The sequence below is a fragment of the Artemia franciscana genome, chromosome 1, assembly GCF_032884065.1.
Source record: "Artemia franciscana chromosome 1, ASM3288406v1, whole genome shotgun sequence".
Classification (NCBI taxonomy): domain Eukaryota; kingdom Metazoa; phylum Arthropoda; class Branchiopoda; order Anostraca; family Artemiidae; genus Artemia; species Artemia franciscana.
The window spans coordinates 48,391,900-48,415,532 of record NC_088863.1 but is presented as its reverse complement, the minus strand read 5'-3'; the positions used below and the strand labels follow the sequence as shown (position 1 = coordinate 48,415,532).

The following is a 23,633-nucleotide window of genomic DNA, read 5'->3' as shown; positions in this document are numbered from 1 at the left end:
ATGAGTGCAACGGGTCTGGTAGAATCACCTTTAAGCATTTTCAGAGAGGTTAACACTGATTTGCAGCTTTTGGCTGCCATGTACTAGCCGTTGAGCAAGTTTTTCACAGGGGAGCAAACGCCGTTAGACTTCTCTCGGCTTCAATTCACATGTCGCCCAATATCCCTACTTTAAGCTCATTTTTAGCCTTTTGCACCTGTTAATGCATCTACTTATAATCCTTTTCCAATCGTTGGAAGAGTCAAATATGGGTTTCGATCAAGAAGTTCCTCCAATTCTTTATTTTAAAACTGTGTATGTGCACCAGAACGTTCTTTTTTTAATATCCAATAAAATTCCCTGCAAACACGTTCATTTGGCCCAAAAACTAGATATTTTCAGAACAGAAAACAAAACAAAAACTTGTATACACTAGCGAATAACTAGTCACCGAAATCTAAGGCTATATATAGTATTTTTTTTTTGCAGATGCGTTACTGGTTGAAAATCCTTATGCAGAGTACTTCTAATGCCGTCTTTTGAGCAACAACTAGCTTAAATTTTGAATAATCTTGTTTTCTGAAACATATCCATGGTTATAAAACTGTTGTACAAGTTAGGCATTCTGTTTTAAACAGTAAATGTGATATATCAAAGACCAAAAATGTTTTTTTGGCATATTTTCAAGGTAATTACTAAATGCTTTTGATTGCATTGTTTTAGGGAAGGTTTTTGGCCAAATTTATTTCCTTTTTATGGGGATGATTCGGGGTCATAATTTGAAATTTTCTAGTCACCTCCTGGAATTGGATGGAAGCAAGTGGCAAATTGAGTGCGTTTTTTCATACTTGTATGACAAATGTTTACATTTGCGTGTTTTTTTGTTTATATGGGCTATTACTTGTAGTTCAAAAAACAAAATTTTTTAGTTTTCTATTTTGTTTGGTTTTCTTGATGTCAATTATGTGCTATATAAAACATTTTGACATTCGTAGGAAGACTTTTCTTGCTATTGCTGCGATTTTCTTGTTTAATTTTCTAATGAGTTTTTGCTATTAGTATAAAAGGAAAATTTTAATTTTCCTTTCTTGATTATTAATGAATACTAGTGAACTAGTGAACTTGCATGTACTAGCAAATAAGTATTCACCGAAATACAAGGTTACATACAGCACTTCCTTGCAGATGCGTCACAGTTTGAAAGTCCTTATACAGAGTATATCTAATGCCATTTTTTAAGCAACAGCAACAACTTATCAAAGTCTCTTGTAGTTCAATTATTCAATAGTTATATCCATAATAATTCTTATAATGATTATTTTGTAGTTCGTTAATGTTCAATATTTTTTTTTACATATCCGATGTTTAAAAGTGTTGTGCAAGTTAGGCAGCCTGTTTTAAGTCGCAAATGTAATGTAGTTAGAACAAAAATCTTTATTGTGTATTTTCAAGGTAATTGCTAAGTGCTTTTGACAGCAGCATTTTCAGGGAAGATTTTGGGGAATTTTTTTATTTTTATGTGGATGATGTGGGGTCACAATTTGAAACTTTCAAGTTACCTCCTGTCATTGCATGAAGATGGCAACTGGCAAATTGAGTACTTTTTTCACACTTGTAAGACACATGTTTACATTTGGGTGCTTTTTTATTTGTATTGGCTACTACTTTTATTTTGTTTGGTTTTCTTGTCATTATAGTTCTTGTTTATGATATTTGGTTATGCATGTATTTTGACATTCAAAAAAAGTTTTTTGTTATTTGTGCGATTTTCTTTTTCATTTTTCATGGCACTTGGTATTTACTATGTGACATATAGCGATCGCAAGTTCTGTTGGTCTGTCGGTCCCGGTTTTGCTAGTTTGGGCACTTCCAGATAAGCTATCACAATGAAATTAGTGGTTGTATTACGCAACAGACTAGGTTAAATTAGAAATAGTCGTTTCCTCGAGTCGGCCATCTTGGGGGGGGGAGTGAGTGAGGGGACGGTTAATTCAGAAAAATTTAAAAAATGAGGTATTTTTAACTTACAAACTGGTGATCAAATCTTAATGAAGTTTGATAGTTAAAGCTCTAATGCAGGTCCTTCTAAACATTAAATTTCATTAAGATCCGATCACTCGCTCGTAAGTTAAAAATACCTCATTTTTTTCTCATTTTTCTGAATTACCAAATTAGGTGCCCCCCCCCCACAACTCCCTCAAACACAGCGAATCTGGATCTATTATGTCAATCACTTATCTAGGACTTGTGCTTATTCTTTCCACCAAGTTTCATCCTGATCTCTCCACTCTAAACGTTTTCCAAGATTTCCAGTTCCCCCCCCCAACTCCCTCCAATTATACTGCATCCAGTTGAGATTTAAAGTAAAATATCTGAGTAACAAGGTCCTTCAAATATGAAATTTCATTAAGATCCAATTACTCGTTCGTAAGTTAAAAATACCTAATTTTTCTGATTTTTCAGAAGTAACCCCCCCCCCTAAGCTCCCTCAAAGAGAGTGGATCAGTTCTGGTTATGTCAAACACGTAACTAAGACTTTTGCTTATTTTTCCACCTAATTTCATCCCGATCCCTATACTCATGAGCGTTTTCTAAGATTTCAGTTTTCCACCTCCAACTCCCCATATTGTCACCGGATCGGGTCAGGATTTAGAATAATTGCTCTGAAACACGGTATCATGGTCAGTTCTGGATATGATGTGAATCTACTCTCAAGAATGGATAAGGAAAAGGTCATCATGAGTCATGATGGCAAAGTTGGTTTTCTTTGTACGTTTACACAATACCCAACCAAACCATCTCAATTTTCCTTGACATAGTCTACTACCTGCAAGAAGCATCATTCTGAAAAGAACTTGCGCTCTACTCACAGCGTTTGGTTGACTACATGAGATCAGAATTCTTAACACTGAATCAACAAATTTGTTTTATGAATCAGGATATTTAGATGAGGCTAAAAAATGCGCAAAATATAATATGTCTTAAAATATTGGCATATAAAAAGGAATTTTCAGCTCGAGTGGTCAACAAGTCTTGGAAGCCCAACCTCTCTTGATTTTATCAAAAGGTCCAGGGGGTGCTCCATAATTAGGCCAAAAATTCATGTTTTGACACGTCTTGTGAAAATTCTAAAAAGGAATCCATATTTGTACTGTGTAAGGAGAGAATTTCCTGAAGGATCTTTCTAAGGAACGCCTGGGACAAATCTATAATCTTTGTTTTATTACATAGGTTCTTCATGTTTTCTATCCACTTGTCCTAGGAAACTCTTTTGACACCCATCTAAGTTCTAGACCTACAAGCTGATTCTTCCGTCTTTTCTTCTACTGTGATTAGCAATCCTAAAAGGCATAGCCAGTATATTCTTTCAATAATATCTCTTTTTTAGTGTTGTACTGGTTTGTGATTATGTGTGTTTGGATATAATTGATATTTCAAATAAGCAGTTCAAAGGGAGGCGAACAGGATGTCTTTATTTAACGTCACAACGCATCATATTTCTCAACTCAGACAATAAAGATGCCTTAAAGTCAATTAGTATTCCATTTGTCACTGTAAGATGAGTAAGTACAATTTTTGGCTTTTAGTTATTCATTTTTTTCTGTTTACTTTTTCTTCGAAATATATTTGCATTAATCAAAAGTTTTGTCGGAAAAAACTAAAAAAAAAGTCTTTGTCTATGCACACTGATTTGGATATTGTTCAAAAATACCATATAGCAATTCCCATACTTAGTTCCTTGTAGATCTTAAAAATTTTGGATTTCAAAAATTGATATAATTTAAAAAAATTCTATAGTGAATGAATACTTAACAAACAAAAAATAACATCCTTTTTGCCCTTGCTACAAGTATATCACCATACATAACAGTATATATGAATCTGGGTTTTAATAATGTATAAGCCTTATATCTGATTATTGAATTGAAGCATTATTTGTCAGCAGTAGACTACATTTTTGTGGTCAAAATGGACCTACCCTAACAAACCTGTTAAGTTCCTTATATAGATTGAAATATAGTTCTTAAATTGTTTTAAAGAATTTTTAAGTTTAAATTTTTTAAAGATTCTTATGATGATTTAAGATTATGGAATTGAATTGAATTTATCTATAACCTGTTGTAAATATAACAACCAACAGAGCATAAGTGAAGAAAAAAAAGAAAAAAGGAAAAGAAAAAGACAGACAAAGAATTTATTCTCTACATCACTGTTGTCAAAATGGATCTACTCTATTAAGCCTGTTAAATCCGTTACGTAGATTGAAATGAAGCTTTTATATATGGGAGTTTTAAGATTTTTCAGTTTCAAGTGAAAATATAAATCAAGGACACAAATCTGTAAAAGACTGAATTATAGAAACTTTTTAGGCAAAATTAAAGGGGATATGGCAACAGAGAATTTCTTGGGTGAATGTTCATAATTACCAAAAGATACATTTTTATCCTTGTATTTTTCTGGGGTGTGCTTTAGATAGCCTTGTTTTTGTATTACTAACAGTTAAATCTCTATACAATAGGCTACTAACAAAGCAAAAACAAATATTGCCTCGTATTTATAATAAATCCTGACCCAAACTAGGGACCCCCCCCAAAAAAAAAACAACAACAACAACTTTTATTACACTTCCTCTGAAAAATCTCATTCCCCCCCCCCCACTAAACTATTAATAAATTATTCTCACATTAATATGTGCCTAAGGAACTTGAGTGAATCCTATGCTTATGATCTATGCCTCACCACAATCCCCAAAATATACGAGCACTCACCCAATCACAAAATATATAAAAAAAAAATCCCTTTTCACAACACACAAGAATAAAATCATTCAAAAATCAATCAATCAATATATATCTAGATTATTAGTTAAAATGAATGCTTAGCCTTAGTATTTAAAAACAAATACTTAATCTTGCTTGTATATTTTATGCTTTTCCCAAATGGCTCTTCTTTTTCTTTGTCCCTTTTCTAATGGGATTTTTTCTAAGGCCTTAGGTTGACATAAATAGAGCAGGGCTAAGGGGATTGCATATTTTATACACAATCTTTAATAGTTTTTCTTGAGCATTGATTGTTTTCGAGAATACAGTCTCTGAGAGTCATAAGTCTTATGCTTCGGCCTTCTCAATGTGTGAGACCCTTGATGGATTGTGAGCTAAGTACCCAAGTAACCCTTTTTCACTTTTATGAGCATATCTAAACATTTAAGCATACTCTAATATCAGGTCACATCTTACATAAGGCAGGGGAGATTAAAGTATTTTTTTTTTCTTAAATAGTTTTGTAAACTATAAACTGATTTATTTTTCACCCAAGAATTCCTGCTCTTTTATTACTTAGGATTATATATTAGCTCAATCTCCCAGAAGTTAAATTATGCCAGTGCTTCTTTTGAAGATCTTAATAGGCTTTGTGCTAAAGAACCTATAGTCGAATCTGCCCACAAAATAAAGACTGCACCTTTTATCTCCCCCCATCTATGCTTACACATGCTGTCATCGCAAATGCTTGAAGTACAAATGAACATTATAGTATTTAGGTTTTAATTAAATATAACTTTCCTGACATACTGAATGCTTAAGTAAAATCCTTGCTGTGGTTGTTTTATTAGTCTGCTATGATGGAACTTCATTAAAAGGACATTCTAGTTCCTATTTTAAATAGTCTTTCTCTCCATATAAAATGTTTGTTCTTGCCCCTCCACCTCCACCTTACCCTCTTTCTGTCCCTTGCAAAAATAAAGTTGTGATCCTTTTCTTTAGGAACCACATAAAAGATAAACTGTAAAATTAAAAATTATCTCTATTTATTGTGAACTTTGTCTTACATGTTTGTTTTTGAACAATAATCTAAAGCAATATAAATTTTAGGTTGATCCGGTGCAGCCATTTTTTAGTGCTAACTATTTAAAGGGTAAAGTGAAGGCCCAGCCATATGGTAACTTTGAAGGTGAAGTCAAGTTTAAGCTTTTTTTTTCACGCATGGTGTTGCCACTGAACTGGGTCAAGCACTGCTTGCTGCTGTTACCATGGGTAAAATATAAATATTGTTTTCATATGTTTCCACCTGTTTTCTTTGCATACTGCATGATTCTGTGTTGGCTCAACATTACATTTCAATTATGGTAGCAGTAACAGAATAGACGGTAGTAACAGACCAATTGCAGAAATTGAAAATAAATTTTTCCGAAAAAATGGGCACTTTTTTTTTATTTTCACTAAATTTCTGTTTCCTTCTTTTACTTAGGTAGCCTAGAGTTCAATAAAAATAATAGTTTTACTTCAAGTATTTTTTCTACCGAAAAAGAATAAAGGAGCTATAGACTACTATATAAATAAGCACTTCATGGATCAAGTATTTGTTATCTTAATATTGAGACAAAATACTGGTTTTACTATCTTGGAGTATTAGTGTACCTTTGCCAAAAGACAGGCTTTTTCACATATTTGAATTCACACACTCACCAAAACTATTTTATTGTTGCTCTTCTTGACACCTTAAGATTAAGTTTTTGGTTATGAAAAACTAAGTTTTTTACTTTTTAGAGGGGTGTTAGTTGGTGTATTAGCGACATCTATTCTAAACATAAAAGCTAGATGGCGTAAATGTAAAAACTCCAGTGTGTGTACCTGCAATGGTATTGGGCTTTATAAATTTTAGCAGATTTTAAACCAAACTATCTTTAATTAAAGTCAAACCCACGTTTCTAAATGCAGTAGCTGGTAAATTTTTGCTGGGTTGGATACCTTATTGTATACCTCAGGGTTTGAGAGATGTCAATAAATAGTAAGTGTAGAAATTATTGATAATCTATTTTTGGCGTTACGGATTGTAATGTTTCAATTAAAAGTTAAAATACTGTTGAGAAAAAAGATAAAAATGAGCTTTCTAGTAAGAACCCAAGTCATATTTTGAATTTTCTGCAAGCAAAGTTCATATTGAGTTTTTCAACCCAGGACGTGAAGGAAGAATAGTTTTTTGGGTAATTTTATCATTGACCTTATTGGGGTATCTTAGTCCTAGATTTAGTCTCCTCCTAGATTTTCATGATCTGACGCCACCGAGTATACGCCTTTTAATGATGATTATGTAAAATTTTTCCAATGGTTAATCCTTCTGAAACGGAACCTTAAGCAGCCAATGCCACATAGTATTAAGTGAAACAAGTTACCTGAACTGAATTTGAATTAATTAAACTTAAGAAATACTAATAAAACATTCAAATACTAATAAAACATTCAAACATTAATGAATCTTGGGTCTTCTTCTTTGATTTAATCATACAAAGTTAAATGAAAGCGTGAAAAAATTACTGTTGTAAAATATATATTCCTCAAAAATTATAATTTATTTTTTAAAATCAAATTAGAAACGGAAATGAATTATTTATTTGTTCCTATATTTTCTCAAAATCTGAAAATACTGCTAGTCTCAAATAGCCTTGACCTATGTAGAAAAAAAACGAAAATACAGTAACAATTGATAAAAACTGACTCACAAGCAGATAAAAGTAAAGCAAACAGGAAATACGATTCATTGATACTAGTTGCGTATTATAAAGTAAGACCTCTATCATCTTTTGGTTATTTTTTTTTGTATAACCTATGACCATGCCATATAAGATTGTTAGAGCGGGGTTGAGGAGAATTTGTCAAACTGTAAACCAAATCGTGATAATGTCCATTAAGTTATTAATGTAAAAATACAAAATTAAAGTCAAAACTATTTTCCTAGTAGTGCTAGTAGCTGGCCTATTATCATATTATTAGACGTCTTTATGGCCTTTATCATATTATTAACGTCTTTATGGCCTTTATCATATTATTAACGTCTTTATGGCCTATTCCAGGGTAGGAAAGTATTAATAAATAGTTGAAATTGTTGAAAAAAATTAATTTGGGGCGTTGAAGGACTTTCATATTTCAATTCAAAATTAAAATACTATTTAAGGAAATAGAGAAAAGTGTGCATTCTAGAAAGAACCCAATTCATTTTTGGGTATTTCTGCAAGGAATGTTCATCTTGGGGCTTTCAACTTTGCTGGACACATGGCATTCATCTTCTCCCATAAAGGGAACGGGTTTTTGAGCCTTGTTTTCAGGCCACGCACATTCAACACGGAGTTCAACACGGGTTGTGCAGATTATCGTATTGAGTGCCATGTTCAGCACCAGTGATTGTCTTCTCAGAATCTATGTTCAACCATGTTGTTCTGGCGTGTTACAATTTTCAGGAGTCCGTTTCCAATACTTTTGGAAATTGTATCATGAAAATGCCTTAATTTTTTGCTGGGTTGGACACAGAAAACCTGAAAACGATTTTTGTCGTACCTGCCCAAAACTCGCTTCAAAAACACGTTTACCTTAAAACACAACTTTGGTAACCATAACAAGGTGCTATAGACTAAAACAGGTTTATAGAATGAAAATGGGCATAAAAATAGCAATCTAAAAGTGTTTTTTTTTTTTGTTTTCACATCTCTCCTTCTGAAAAGCTGCTATTCTTGACTTTTACCCTTTGTTTTAGTCTTTAAATTTGGGTGGCTCAAAATGGTCGATTTTTCATCCAGTAGAGCCCCCTAAAAACAACAAAAAAGAGTCTTGCAACGACAAACAGTTATTTTTGTTGAATGAACCGCCACTCAGTTTAGGCAAGTATTTTTAGAATAAGAGAATGTTGAATTTTGAAATGCTTAATCCTTGAGAAGCTTGGTTGGTATAGCCAAGGTATTAGGAGACAAATTGAAGACCATCCTTCTAATGTGTAAAAAGGCTAATACCAATCGAACATTTATGATATTATCCCTAAATGTGAAATTTTTATTACATTAAAATTTTCTTTTATTATTGTAAATATTTGAATAAAAAATTTGTTGAACTTATTTATTTAATTTAGCTTAAGAACTATACTTCAATTTAAGAATATTTGATTACATCATTTTTATTATTAATAAATTTTAATAAGGAAAGGTAAATATCTAATAAAATGCGCTAAAAACATGCAATTAGGGTCTAAGGAATTATCTTGCCTAAAACCAAATTGGCAACAACGGAACATTTGTGTTTAGTCTAATAAGAAAAACTAGGTAGAACCAATGCTTGCATTTGTATATGACTTACAAATCATAGTTTAAACATGTCTTATTGTAGTTAATAATTGATCTCAATTAAAGCTTTGTTTGAATTTCAATTCCCTGCTCTTAAGTTTATTTATATGCTCGACTCTCCTCTCATTGACACATTCTCTCTGGAAATAAATGTATCATTCCAAACAAAAGTGTAAACATGTCTGAATATTATGCATTGTTATTCAAGGAGGTGGGGTACAAATGGAATAAACATTGTTTCATGCTTAGATTGTAGACAAATCTTTCGTTGGATCTTTTGGGGGTTCTCCATACTATTTTATTTTTGTTTCTCACCATTGTGTTTTCTATGCCAAATTGTTTTACATTCTTTTTAATTGTTTCTTGCTTATTGCTGTTCGTGTTTTGTTTTTAATTCTTGTTGCCTTTTTATTTTGAATTAGAAATACTAATTTTGCCCATCTGGGATCGTGAATGACATTCTTTAAAAATAAATTTGTTGTCTTACCCTTCTATGTGTGACTTTTATTTCCAAAAATTGCATACGCTCATTTCTAATTTTATTGAAGCCAAAGATAATGCACCTGATCAGATGTTTGATAGCCCGCCTCCTTACGGAGCCCCACCTCCATATGGTTTCTTTGACGCTCCAGCTCCTGCTTACAATCCACCACAAGGGTCCTACTATGGTTGGTCAGCTCCCGTCGCTTCTGTTGCTTCCGGACCAGGTATACTAACTTAATTTTTATAGGGCTAATTATAATGCTCTCAAGTCAGTGGTACTCGACTGATTTCAGGGCATGGCCCAATTATACATTTCTAATGTCCAGATCCCCCCTTGTGAAGTTTCAATTTTGTTACTAAGAATGTTAGGTGTATTCACCCGAAGAAAGCTTAAAAAGGCCATTAGCTTAGTATTTGTTTTGAGGCGTCCTCAAGGTCTATCTTATGCTAATGAAAAACATTATCTGTACAAAACGTGGAGGTGGCATCATCCATGTGAAAAATGTTTCTTGTTCAAATTAAGGCACTTAAATATCGTCAGGTAAAGGGTGAACGTCCTGCCCGTGACCCACCAAAATATTGCCATACGGCAATCACCGGTGGTGATTGCACTTACGTTGGGAATCATGGCTCTAAGTACACATAGGAGAAAAGAGAAATTTGTCTTTTCAGTAAGGCTCTGACAGGAGCGAAATTTTTCTCTGGATTTCAGATTTCCCTTTAATCCCATATATTGAAATGTTCCTGTGTTGGTGAATATTTGGATAACCTCTGTTGTTTATTACTTTAGGTTCAGGCACTGTGAGGTCAAATAGGTTCAAATTTTATCAGGCATTTTAACATGTTTTTTTATACACTACAGCAACAGCTAAGTAAATTTAAGGTTATTTTTTTTCCTAAACAACAGCTGCTCGGAAGACTCCTGTGTGAACCTAATGACAATTAAGTGATTTTTGCTTTCACGAATATTGAATGAATCTTTTTCTGTCTTGACCTTGAGTCGCAGTTTTAAAATACAGTTCGCTGAACGTCCAAATGTTTAGAATAAATAGAAGCTTCTTGAATCTTCTTTTTGTTAAAAATCTTCATTAGGCCTCTCCTGTAAGGTCTTATCGGGGAGGGGGGGTACCAGGTTTAAATTCCTCTTCTGTTAATTCTGTTCAACTTGTAAAAACTTAACAATATACATTTAGTTTTTTGGGTCCGTTTAAAAAATGCATAAAAACCCCTGGACAAAATACCCTCTCCCCCTCCTCCGAACAACAATGCTGGATACGCTCAGCTTAAATGTGAGTTACTTTTAGCCTTAAGTATTTTAAGTGGAGGAATAAATTTTGTATATGTTTAGTATGACCTTTACTTATGTATAACATCAATTTATACATGAAAAAAGAATTATCTTTAAACATGATCAAAATATTCGATGTGGTAATAAAGCTGTTTTCACAGAACGTACATAGTTTTCTGTGCTAAGTGATTAAATTGAGTTATGTTAAATTTAGCATTTCGAAATTAAACAAGTCCTTTCACATAAGCTAGCACTAGTATCCATGAAACCATCATAATCTTATTTTAAAGTTGTCACGATCATCATAAGCAAACTATTCAAAAGCTATAAATGTGTAATGGAGATTCAAGTCCTTTTCGAGTGTGAAAGGCTCATTAGAAAAAGTTCATTTAATTTAAGTTCTATGAATCTTCCATCTCTTCTAGAAAATTTCATTCGATGCTACTATGTATTGACTCTTTCCTAACGTAACAAATCTTATGTGACACAAAGTTATATAGGCCGCCGGAAGGACGGGCAGATGTCAGGTTAGCGGGCTGAAGAAAGTTAGAAGAGAGTTAAAAGCTTGTCACGAGAACCATTAACATATTGATAAAATAACGATATGGTTGAAGTAGTGATCATCTTCACTTAAAAATTAAATACGGGCAGATGAATTCAATCTTCCCGAGGCCCTTTGAACGGGGTGGTGCTTCTTAAGCTCCGGATACACCAAGCTATTGCTACGATGATTCCCTCCACAATTAGTGCACTTAACAATCTGAGAAGAATATTCTTGGTCCTTGTTAGTGTGATCCCCTCTACATTTGTTACCGTTAACATGGTTCTTACAGCCCTTACAAAATGCCCAAATCCTTGGCAATTTAGGCACTGCCTAGGCTTTTCAATTGGGAGAGTCACTCGGAAAAGGCAATATTCAATCTTGATGCCAAAGTCGATTGCAATATCAGGTTCTTCACTAGTTGTAAAGTTCAGCTGCACTATTCTATAACTTCCGTACCTTTTCGTACTTACAACGCTGCTATCAAGCCCTGGAACCTGGGAGACATGATAATCGGGATTCATCTTGATAATACCGTTAAATAGTATTATCCATTTACCGGTATGTCCCGGTCGTCATAAATGACGACCGGGACACTCAAAGAAAAAGCGACCGGGACACAGGGAATGTTCGACTAGCAATCACCATCAACAAAGCACCGGGACACAAATAACGACCGGGACACAGGGAATATAAATGACGAGCGGGACACTCAAAGAAAAACTTTATACCAGGACATCGGGACACAAATGACGACCAGGACACAGGGAATATAGATGACGATGGGGAACCTCAGAGAGAAATTACAGACTGGGACACCCGGACACAAATCACGACCGGGACACAGGGAATATAAATGACGACCGGGACACAGGGACGCCGGGGGCACAGGCGGGATATATAAATGACGACCGGGACACAGGGATTGTTCGAATAGAAATTACAGACCGGGACAAAAATGACGACCGGGACACAGGGAATATAAATGACGACCGGGACACACAAAGAGAAATTGCAAACTGGGACACCGGGACACAAATGACGACCGGGACACATGGAATATAAATGACGACCGGGACACAGGGACACATCATTATAATAATGAGGTATAGATCTGAATACGGATTGTTTTTCCCATGGATAATTATATGTTGCATGTTCAAGAGTCAGTAAAACTGACAATCTATTTATATGCAAAGACACTTGGACAGCGAAGAATGTTGTATATTCGCATGTTTTACATAGTTAAAAACACATATATATATATATATATATATATATATATATATATATATATATATATATATATATATATATATATATATATATATATATATATATATATATATATATATATATATATATATATATATATATATTTCATGAAAAGAGAAATCACCGATGCTACAGCACAACAGCACAAACACAGAAAAAAAAAGAAAAGAGAGGCAGAAGGAGAAAAGGAAGACTGTTTACCTAAATTAGTGATTAATATAGACCAGCACATGAATGGGGCCTTAACCCTACTCATCCATACAATCACATAGATCAAACAGCATAGCCACACACAATCAACCATAAAGAATAATCCATGGACAGGCAGTCATGTCGTCAATAAGTATAAGTCGTCATTTACCAAACAATAGAAAAAAAATATAGACAAATAATTCAGAGGCAACACCCAACATAAGGGCTCATCAGGAGAATACACTGGCCTATATAGGGTTTCGCCACTCTAAATTCTCATACCCAGCACAGTGTTGTGGCTACCACAGAATATCCATGGCATCCCCGCGTCAGGTATCACCCCCAAAATACATGCCTATGAAAAAAAACAGCGAATGTAAAACAACCAAGTAAAACCAAAACAAGCTTATCCTGTTGATATATCCCTCGCTTTAGCAACAATAGGTAAACTAAATATTATAAATTTTACCAAATCACAAATATTAACACATTGCAAAAAACCTGAATGAATTAAACAATTATAGAATTCATCTTTACCATGTGGCTAATTTTTAAGAAAATCCCCTCAATTAGAAACACAATTTAAAATAAATCGCGCTGTGACAACATTTCTCGAACCTCCGAAATTAGTTGAAAATTTCTTTAAGTATTTCTAGATAATTCTTTTGATATTTATTTAAAAGTTCGTTATAATGAAAACTAAATTTTTTAAATTGCACAGGCTGCCGAAGCTGCAGGATGTCTCAACGGAGGTCAGATGAAGGATGTCTCAAAGAAGGTTTCAACTGAAGCAGCTGCCGCTTTCCAAGGTGTTCAACCATCTGCTTCTAACTATCAGAACGGCCGTCCGGACTATGCTCCTCCGCCATATAAATGTTATCTTTTTTGCTAAAAATCGTTTCTAACCCTTTATATTTACGGAGTAATCTCAGAGAATCTACTTTAACTAGCCTAAATCGGTGGCTGTAATACAAAAGGCACTATAAGTCTTTTTTTTTTACCAATATTGTACACTAATCTGTCCACTCTATTGTTTCGTATCTGACTTCGCTACCAAAACACTTAGAAATGAATCTGTTCTTTCTCTCAAAAATACATTGCATTCATTGTGTATAATATAACGCATTAGGTATCGGATTCGTTTTGTATTGTATGTTTGCATATTTTCTATGTGCTTGTGCTCGTTGTGCCTTTTCTTTCCGAAGCTCTCCATCGAAATATATTTTAACATATTTGCCATTACCAAATCTTGCTGTTAATTAAAAGCATATACCTTTTGACGTAAAGATATCAGTTTTAAAGGCCTTGAAAGGTTCACAAGAACCTCGAATTTTTTTTCATGAAAAATTTGTCTTGTATAAATTTCCAAGACAAATTTGTCTTGTATAAAGACTTTCTTTATCTTGACGTAAATACTTGTGAAACCCCACTGACTGTACAAGATGTAGGCCTATGACAAAAACGAAGAACAAAAAAAGTACGGAGAAAACCAAACTCAAGTACGAAGTACGAAGATTTTATTATATACATATACATTACACATACAAGTAAAAATTGATGTGAGCCTTAAATGCGGATTTGGAATTTTGTGAGACGATGTGAAAAATTCTGATATAGTATGATGAATCTGTTGTAACATATTTTTCTTTTTACTTTCAACGATCCAATAAGACTGGTTTTTAGTGAAATAGGGTTTTCTGTCTTCTTTTTTTGAACTTTTAAGGGCCACGGAAAGTATCCAGGATTTTACACTCTTTTAACTCTAATTCTTTTTACAGAGTGAGGCGCCACCTAATCCCAAACAAGACGGCACCCCTTATGGCTTTGGTTAAGAATGGTAACAACGCTTTCACCCATTCTTCAAATGAGTTAATATTTTCACAATTCTATTTATTAATATATTTCGCAATGTTTATACTATAAAAGTTTTGCCTAGTCTGGGTAAATATGTGATCTAATATCGTTTTATTGTTTGTCTTTGAAGTATATATTATTTGGCTTTTTGTACTGCATCGTTATAATTAAATAAATTATAGACATCACTCTTGCTTTCTATTATCTCTTATGACTTTTCATCGGCAATCTAAGCATGTGTTCCTGCTAAAGTCAATCTAAAATCCTCTCAGGTGAAGGACTCACTCCAAGCATTTCCTGCTGGAAAGCAATCACAGCCAGTAAAAAAAAAAAGAGAAAATGCAAATATTATTGACTAGACCTCCTCTCATCCGCCGTCCACGAAAGGAGAAGAAGAAAATATCTAGAATTCTAATATATATAAGACAATATAATAAAACAAGTTTTAGAAAAACTAAAATAGAAGAGGTCCTTTCTCTGGCAATGGCAAACCATTGAATGATTTTTTTTACTTTTGAATTTGGTTGCTAAAAAAAAAAGAAAAAAAATTGCAAGAATGAAGTTTTATGCGGCCAGAGAAAATATTTCGTAAAACAAATTTAACTTTCCGAAAGGATAACCACCTCTTTTCTTCAGCACTATAATAGAAAGATAGAAAGAAGTACTTTCACACTGTTTGAAGTGAACGAAACAAACGTTTGGATGTTACACAGTGTTTTAATATGAACGAAACAAAACAAATAAACACAAACAAAGCCTAGAAGCCAAAAAAACGGAGAACCATCAAAAATAACAAACAAGTAAAATAAAAACTAAATACCATCGTTTGTTACTAATCGTTGATTTTGGGTGAGTGGCTCGATTTTGGAATTATAAAATTGGCTTTTATTCTACTAATTTGTGGCTCCAGTGAACTGACGGATATTTAAACTCTGATCTGTTTAATTCTCTATTTTCCCTCTTTTTTGGCCGTATTCTTTTCTTTTTTTTTAATTAATGATAGTGGCATTTTTCTAAGCATTGCTTTGTTTTCCTGGGTAAATTTTTGGTTGCTTCAAAATTCTGAGAATCATGGCACTTGACTTCAAGGAATTATCTGTTTCCAACCAAATGACCAATTGAAAAGAAAATTTTATTAAAAAGAGAGTACCTTTATATTTTCACTTGTGTGGTTGCAAAATGCAGTGTAATCCACTTGCCCGAACACCTTTTATTTGACACCTCGCGGACCCGTGGCTCCATTGTTTATTTATTGATGTTTAACGAAAATCCCAATTCAGATCTCAGAATTTGCTTCCATGAAACAGCTTTAATTCCACATCAAGTATCCTTCTCTTTGTGAAACCTAATCTTATGTTGGAAGATTTTTTTTTGTAAACTAATAACCAGCAGGTTTTTTCTTGTATAATGAGTTATCGATGATTATTCGAATTCGATTTAAATAAAAATATTAGCTTCATATATATCACAAAATAAACAATTTCTGATCTGTTCGCACTCTTTGTTGCCTATTCAAAGACCTTAGTGCAGCAAATTTCTTCTTGTATTAACTTTTAGAGACTTAAGTTTTTTGCAGCAGTCTAGACAAGCAGAGCACTTGACCTGTCTGCAAAACACTTTTGTAGAATCTTTAGGATTGCTCATTTTTTTTCTTTGCTTTCCAACTATTGACAGAGTTTGGTTGGTGATCATTGCTCATTCCTGTAGCAATATAACTTTTAGAGACTTTCCGTTTGAGCGTGGAACAACCAAAAAATAGGTCCTTAGAATGCATTGAAACATCTGCACCCTGATTTTCACAGGTGTATTTCTTCATTAGTTTCTAGTGGAAAATGGGAGGGATTTAATGGATCACATGTAATTGTTTCTCACCTGTATCCACGCTGGGATACCTTTTCAAGTAATCCACTCGAGAAAACCGCTTCTGACATATAACATTTGAAAATTTTCTCACCTATATGCACTCTGATAGAGATAGAAAAGCAGGGGTCGGCCCTGTTCAAAAAGAAGGGGTTGACGGAGATTCAAAGAAAAAACAGAAACGGTAAAAAACGTCGATAAAAAAACAGAACAGAAACAAAAAAACGGAATTCCGTTTTTTTTTACCGAAAAACAGAAACAGCTGGTTGTTTTTCTTTTTAATGGTCTTTTTATAGATGTTTCCTTTTTTTCCCGATTTTTAGGCTTATGAAATTAAAACGAACATTGAAAAACATTGATCAATTTAAAAGACCAAATATAATAAAGGACCAAAATTCCCCCCCCCTAAACGACCAACAAGTCCCTAGTTCCCCCTCCCTCTAGCTGTAATTTAGTCTCTTCCAAAATTTGATCAAAACTAAGGTAAATCTGCATAATTGAAGCATCAACAGAAACAGATTAGTTTTTTTTAGTTTATGTTTATATTTATCTTAATAGTACTATAAAGTACCTTTAAAGTACTAATTAGTACCTTTATGGGAGCAAATAGCTCATTTTTTAGGTTTTACCACATTTTCACTTGATTTGGGAAAATTAGCTCCAACTTTGCCCCCCCCCCCTTAATTTTGATGAAATGACGCCACTGTTTGCCACTGTCCTAAAGTGCGAATATATAGCAGAAACTTGCTTCTAAAGTATAATACTTTCATAATACTTAGGTATATTTGATGAGGATTAACCTAATTTCTCTTCTTTAGTGAGGTGGGTATAAGAAATAAGTATTTAAATAGCACAAATTGTTTACATCCCATGCGTCTTGTCAATATTAATTTAATTTTACAGGAACACGAGTTGAAACAGTAGTGACGCATAGCAAAATGCTTGTGAAGACATAATTTGGGCTATACTTTTGCGCATTAAATGATGGGGATGGGGTAAAGTATATATATATATATATATATATATATATATATATATATATATATATATATATATATATATATATATATATATATATATATATATCTTCTATATATATAAAAATAAGTTGTCTGTCTGTGGATCAGGTGACGTCATGTTTCTGTGTTGACTGAATTCATGTTTTCGACTGACGAAATTACAGACCGGGACATCGGGACACAAATGACGACCAGGACACCGGCACATCTATCTATCTATATATATAAAAATAAGTTGTCTGTCTGTGGATCTGTGGATCAGGTGACGTCATGTTTCTGTGTCGGCTGACGTCATGAAATTAGTTGTCGTCATTTTTGCTTTGATGATGCTTAGTATATTGTAAAACACATTAATTTAGTTAATAATATACCATTTAAAACACCAAAATGAACATGCTGGAGTAGTCACTCGGTGAGAGAGGGTGTCAGAACGGAGAATGAAGGTCCCAGGTTCAAATCCTGGTTAGGCTAAAAAAGGTAAAAAACTAAAAACTAAAAAAAAACTGAAAAAACTAAAAAAAACTAAAAACTAAAAAAAAAAATTTAAAAAAAAGGGAAAAACTGAAAAATAGAAGAGAAAAAGAAAACTAATAAAATTAAGAATAAAAATAAAAAAAATAAAAAAGATAAAAACTAAAAAAAAAAAGTAAAAAGAAAAAACGAAAAAAACTAAAAAAGCTAAAAAAAAAAGGTAAAAACCAATAAAAAACTAAAAAGAAAAAAAACTAAAAAAAAATTTCATCTAAAAAACTAAAAAAAACTAAAAAAGGTAAAAACTAAAAGAACTAAAAAAGAAAAAAAAAACTAAAAAAAGGAAGAAAACTGAAAAATAAAGGAGAAAAAGAAAACTAAAAAAATATAAATAAAAATAAAAAAACTAAAAAGATAAAAACTTCAAAAAAAACTAAAAAGAAAAAAGAAAAAAACTACAAAACCTAAAAAAAGGTCAAAACCAATAAAAAAAACTAAAAGGGGAACACTGGGACACAAATGACGACCGGGATACTGGGAATATAAATGACGACCGGGACACAGGGAATGTTCAATTAGCAATCACCATCAACAAAGCTCAAGGGCAATCATTAGAATCATGAGGTATAGATCTGAATATGGATTGTTTTTCCCATGGACAATTATATGTTGCATGTTCAAGAGTCGGTAAACCTGACAATCTAAATAAATGACGACACTCAAAGAGAAAGCGACCGGGACAAAAGGAATGTTCGATTAGCAATCAACAAAGCACCGGGGCACAGGGAGTATAAATGACGACGACCGGGACACATATATATATCTATATTCACAGGTGGGACATAGGGACACAACTACAATGGCGCGTAACTAATATGGCGCGTAACGACTTACGCGCGGGGGGGGCTTGGGGGGGGGGGCGCGAAGCGCCCCCACCAACTAGGTGTTGGGGTGGCGCGAAGCGCCACCCCAACAGCTAGTAGGGAATATAAATGACGACCGGGACACAAGGAAAATAAGTTGTCTGTCTGTGGATCTGTCTGTGGATCTTGTGACGTCATGTTTCTGTGTTGACTGAATTCATGTTTTCGACTGACGAAATTACAGACCGGGACATCGGTACACAAATGACGACCGGCACATGGGGAATATAAATGACGACCGGGACACAAGGAATGTTCCTTGTGTCCCGGTCGTTAAAAACTAAGAAAAAGGTAAAAACAACAAAAAAACTAAAAAGAAAAAAAAAACTAAAATCTAATAAAAAACTAAAAAAGGTAAAAAGCTAAAAAAAACTAAAAAAGAAAATAAAATGAAAACGGAAAAAAAGGAAAATAAAGGAGAAAAACAAAACTTAAAAAAAAGAAAAAAACTAAAAAAAAGGTAAAAAACTAAAACCTAAAAAAAGACCAATTCAAAAGCGAATGTATATACAGACCGGGACACAAATGACGATCGGGACACCGGGACATGATGACAGGGACACAGGGACACAACTACAACAGGGACACCGGGGGGCTCAGGGGGATATATAAATGACGATGGCGACACAGGGAATCGTCAATTAGCAATCACCATCAACAAAGCTCAAGGGCAATCATTAGAATCATGAGGTATAGATCTGAATACGGATTGTTTTCCCATGGACCATTATATGTTGCATGTTCAAGAGTCGTTAAACCTGACATTCTATTTATATGCACAGACAAGGGGACAGCAAAGAATGTTGTATATTCGCAAGTATATATATATATATATATATATATATATATATATATATATGAACGCAAAACCGCGCAGTTAGATGAAGATCCACCTGGACAGCGAGAGTCAAAACATATCAAAACTGAAAATGATAGCGATGATGATTGGGTTTGGGATCTTGACTTAGATAAGGTCATCAATGCCTACCAGATTTTAGTTAAAAAAAACAAAGGTTCGGCGATATGTATTTCATAGTGAAGCTGAAAAATAAAGAAGAAAAAGAAAACTGAAAAAAGAAAAATGTAAAAAACTAAAAAATACTAAAAAGAAAAAAACACTCAAAGAGAAAAAAATACTAAAAAGAAAAAAACACTCAAAGAATTACAGACCGGGACACAAATGACGACCGGGACAGAGGGAATATAAATAACGACCGGGACACTCAAGGAGAAATTACAGACTGGGATACCGGGACACAAATGACGACCGGGACACAGGCAATATAAATGATGACCAGGACACAGGTATTTAAGAATATCGTTCAAAGACAAATTTTTAATTGTAAAAAGACCGTTGAAAGAGAAATTTCTAATTGTAAAATGACTGAAGAACCTACAATGGCAAAACCCGAGGAAGCTGCTCAAAACAAATGTATTCACGCCGAAGTAGCTGAGTTGGTAAAGCGTTATGTTTCAGGTTCTAGGTCCGAGAGGCTCCAGGTTTGAACCTTGGCTTTAGCATTAATACAAAAGAAGAAAAAAAAACTAAAAAAGGTAAAAACTACAAAAAAACTAAAAAGAAAATATATATATATATATATTTATATATATCATCTTTTCCACAAAAATAATAATTTAGTGCTTCTGCTTAAAAACAGCAATCGAATTGATGCCTCCTGATACGCAACTATCAACAAAGTGGCAATCGTTGTGGTCGGTGATCAGTTCTTACCTCGAGATAATATTCTTTATAGGCGAAACAATCAGTTGACAAGAATTGCTTAAACTCATCGATGCTACGATGCCCTACAATATCCTGACAAATATAAATGACGCCCGGGACACTCAAATAGAAATCACAGACTGGGACACCGAGACACAAATGACGACGGGGACACAGGGAATATAAATGACGACCCGGACACAGGGACACAACTACAACGGGGACGCCGGGGGGCACAGCGGGATATATAAATGACGACGGCAACAAAGGAAATGGTCGAATAGCAATCACCATCAACAAAGCTCAAGGGCAATCAATAGAATCATGAGGTATAAATCTGAATACGGATTGTTTTCCCATGGACCATTATGCGTTGCATGTTCAAGAGTCGGTAAACCTGACAATCTATTTTTATGCATAGACGATGGGACAGCAAAGAATGTTGTATATTCGCAAGTTTTACGTAGCATATATATATATATATATATATATATATATATATATATAAATATATATATATATATATATATATATATATATATATATATATATATATATATATATATATATATATATATATATATATATATATATATATATATCTATCTATATTCACAGGTGGGACATAGGGACACAACTACAATGGCGCGTAACTAATATGGCGGGTAACGACTTACGCGCACGGGGGGGCTTGGGGGGGGGGCACGAAGCGCCCCCACCAACTAGGTGTTGGGGTAGCGCGAAGCGCCACCCCAACAGCTAGTATATAAGGGCAATCAATAGAATCATGAGGTATAGATCTGAATACGGATTGTTTTCCCATGGACCATTATGCGTTGCATGTTCAAGAGTCGGTAAACCTGACAATCTATTTTTATGCACAGACGATGGGACAGCAAAGAATGTTGTATATTCGCAAGTTTTACGTAGTTAAAAAAATATATATATATATATATATATATATATATATATATATATATATATATATATATATATATATATATATATATATATATATATATATATATATATATATATATATATATATATATATATATATATATATATATATATATCTATATTCACAGGTGGGACATAGGGACACAACTACAATGGCGCGTAACTAATATGGCGGGTAACGACTTACGCGCGCGGGGGGGCTTTGGGGGGGTGCGAAGTGCCCCCAACAACTAGGTGTTGGGGTGGCGCGAAGCGCCACCCCAACAACTAGTATATATATATATATATATATATATATATATATATATATATATATATACATATATATATATATATATATATATATATATATATATATATATATATATATATATATATATATATATATATACATATATATTATATATATATATATATATATATATATATATATATATATATATATATATATATATATACATATATATATATATATATATATATATATATATATATATATATATCAAACAGTTCGTGCTAACGAACTGCAAGGACTGACTCGGCTCAATAGTAACCAAAACTCTAAAAAATGGAATTTTTATACCGATTGGTACGTCAAAAGAATTGGATTTGTAAGCTGATTTTAAATATATCAAATATCATTAAGTTTAGTCATACCCATCAAGAGTTAAGAGCCTGAGAAAATTTGTATTATTTTCGAAAAAAGAGGGAAATATCTCCTAAAAGTCAGAATCCTAATGGAAATCACACCATCATATTCAGCGCATTAGAGAACCATATAGTGGAGATTTCAAGCTCCTATCTGCAAAATGTGGAATTTTGTAGTTTTTACCAGAAGAAAGATCACGAATGTGTGTTTATTCAGGGGTGATTTTATCGACCCAGTAGCCCTATAGTGTTCTGTGACGGCTCATTTGGACGGAAATTAAAAATGCTAGTGTATTTTTAAGTAACCAAAAATTGGAGGGCAACTAGGCCCCCTTCCACGCTCATTTTTTCCCGAAGTCACCAGATAAAAATTTTGAGATAGCAATTTTGTTCAGCATAGTCGAAAAATCTAATAGCTATGTCTTTGAGGACGACTAAATCCCCCAAAGTCACCTGTGAAAGGATTAGATTTTGTGAATTTTGCCCATTGTTTACATATAGTATTGGTCATTGGGAGAATACAGACGCTTCCAGGGAGATTTTGTCTGTTGGGGGTTGTTGGGGGAGAGGGCTACTTGGGTGGATCTTTCTATGGAGGAATTTTTCATGGGGGAAGAGAATTTCCATAAAGGGGGTGCTGAATTCCCCAGTATTTAAAAAAAAACAATCAGGAATTAAATTTAAAAAAACAAAACAAGTTTTTCTAACTGAAAGCAAGGAGCAACATTAAAACTTAAAATGAACAGAAATTATTGATTATAGAAGGGGGCTCATCCCCTCATGAATACCTCACTCTTTATGATAAAGTTAGAATTCAGTTCCAGTTCTCTAAAAATGACCCTGAATCACAAAGGCCATTTTATTAGAAAAACTTGAAAGTACTAAAAAAAAACTCGCTGAAAGTACTCGTTCTTTAGCATAAGGAGCGAGGTATTGACGAGGGGACAAACCCCCTCATTTACTTAATAACTTCTGTTCATTTTGAGTTTTAATGTTGCTCCCTACTTCCCGGACTCCTTACTTTCATGGCAATTGTCAAGGCAAGCTATTCATGAAGAGGTGCCGACCCCTTATTCAAATTGCCTGCTTGAGAAAAGCTCTTTAGACGCACTCTATACAGTTTTAGATAACTATTCAAATGGGCTGCTTGAGACAAAATATTCTGACACATATCGCGTTTAAACCGTCTTTGTTCTGTATGTATTCTTTGACAGTGATGCATTGCCTGTAACTTTAATTCAATTTAACTCAGCACAGAATATGAATCATCTTTTTTGATAATAATTTTCGCAATACAGGGTGTTAACATAT

The 23,633-nt window shown here is 33.6% G+C and overlaps 1 pseudogene; it reads left to right on the top strand.

Annotated features, from left to right (window-relative positions):
- On the top strand, nt 1-14,894 carry LOC136032078 (postacrosomal sheath WW domain-binding protein-like; annotated as a pseudogene).
- Nucleotides 14,895-23,633: the final 8,739 nt, after the last annotated feature.